The sequence below is a fragment of the Thermobia domestica genome, chromosome 11 (assembly GCF_964235325.1).
Source record: "Thermobia domestica chromosome 11, izTheDome1.hap1.1, whole genome shotgun sequence".
NCBI classification, from domain to species: Eukaryota; Metazoa; Arthropoda; class Insecta; order Zygentoma; family Lepismatidae; genus Thermobia; species Thermobia domestica.
Window position 1 is genome coordinate 68,401,020 of NC_137464.1, and position 2,231 is coordinate 68,403,250.

A 2,231-nucleotide genomic window follows, 5' to 3' on the forward strand; every position below is an offset into this window, starting at 1 on the left:
ACACATTGAATTATAAGATGAGAACAAATTTTGTGCCGAACTAGTATAAATAAAATTTTGTTTTCAAATAATCAAAGAGGTTACCATTTTCTAGTCTTTTCAGAAGATTTATCTGTTCCGAACATCCAGCACTGATTTCATCTCCTCCGGATATAACGTAATTTGCACAGATAAAATGAACACGTTAACAGCTCAAACGGATCCTCGTGTCAGTCGGATCATGTTGGTTATGTTATAGACCACCACTGGGTCGAGGATTCAAATCCGTAGTGACCCGGTAATTCGACTGAGACTCGGTAGCCCAGAAGATAAAAATATATTTTACTTATTCCCTTGCGTTTAAACAGTATTTCTGTCAGAGATAACCAGGACTGGAGATGTTATCCCCAGGTCACGAAAAACACGACGCCGAAGTAAACCAGGTATATCGGGCTCTTGCTCCGTTTTAACTTTGGAACATAAAGTGCGTGTGTGAGAGAGGGAGAGAGGGGGAGAAATGAAAGATTCAAAGACAGAAAAGGGAAACGTCAAGAAAGAGAGAAAGGGGGACGAATATGAATATGAAACATACTTATCATTATAATGTATGATATAGAACGCACACACTGTTTATTCGAATTATCGCCAGTGATGCCTTGTAAGTTCTCCATCAAAAGATAAATCTCTGCAGCCATTATTTTATGCGAAAATATCATACTACCTGATGGGGAATCGTACAAAGAATTTCCATTTGGAAGTTGGCACGTTACCACTACACCTCCGATTGCTTCAGCCATACTTTGTTTAACAAAAGGTATAGTATTTCTTCCTGAGAACGATAACACGAAAAGTGTATACTGCAGATCAATGATGCCTTTGGAATGTCCTGGTAAATCCCTAGCCCTTTCCCAACCAGCATTCGTAAATCGTCTCTGTCATGATACAGGTGTTTTCTTCCACACTCATGTATTTCTTGTCCAGTATGATAAGTCGATTCTTCATAATCACTTTGTAAAAAATTAATTTTAGCGTGAACAGGATTTGAATCTACGTTCGATAGCTTGGCGTGAACAGGATTTGATCCTACGTTCGATAAATGTATTATTCATAAGGCCATTACGTTACCCCTACACTATCATGCCATCTGAAATTTCAAGCCAAATATTACTTACGTTTGCCTTGATCTTTGGAACGAACCGGCTTCTTTCTGCAACGTTATTTGCAGCAAATTGCACAACGAAATTGATTTATCCGACGGCATAGAGAGGAATTAGTGTCCACTGATAAAGGAAAAACAAACAATCGAGGAAAAGAGAGAAATAAAGTATATTTTGCAGTAATTTCGCCATGCAAGTTCAAAATACGCAAATACTACTACTAATTATAATAATAATAACAATAATAACCTATATTATAATATTGAAAGTAACTATGTCTGTGACTCCTAATCTCTTGAACCACCTGACCGATCTCGGTCAGATTTTCAACATTGATAACGTTCGGGCCCTGGAAGCATTTTTATCATTTTATTTTAACGGTAAAGCTTAGGGGCAGGAGGAGGGAAGGAGGGTTGATATGTAAAAATGAATAAAACGTATTAACTCTTGAACCACCAGAGCGATCTCTATCAAACTTTCAACATAGATAAGATTCGGATGTGGGACGGCTTTTATCATTTCAGTTTGACGGGGCAACGTAGTGGCAAGAGAGAGGGAGATATATGTAAAAATAATGAAAATGAAAGTGACTGTCATTGTGACTTCGTCACTCTTGAACCACCCGACCAATCTCGATTAAATTTTCAACATGGATGACGTTCGGGCCTAAGATGGTATTTATGTAGTTACTGTGACGATATAACTTAGGGTTGAGAGGAGGGAGGACTTAAAAGGAATAAATTAAACTTGATAACTCGTGAAACAAAGGGTCAATTGCGATCTAATTTTTAACATAGGTGAGGTTCGTGCCGGAGATGATTTTTATCGTTTCACTTTCACGAGAGATCTTGGGGCGGGGAATAGGAGAGGGAGATATATAAAACTAAATAAAACTTAATGACTCTTGAAGCACCAAACCAGTCTTGATCAAATTTTTAACCTAGATGAAGTTCGAACTTAAGATGGTTTCTGTCATATCACTTTGACTGTGTAACTTAAGAGATGAGGAGGGGAACGACATTTATAAAAGAACGAAAAATTACCGGTATAAGTGGCGAATCTAAGTTTTGGAGTCGGTGAGATTAAGAGTGACAC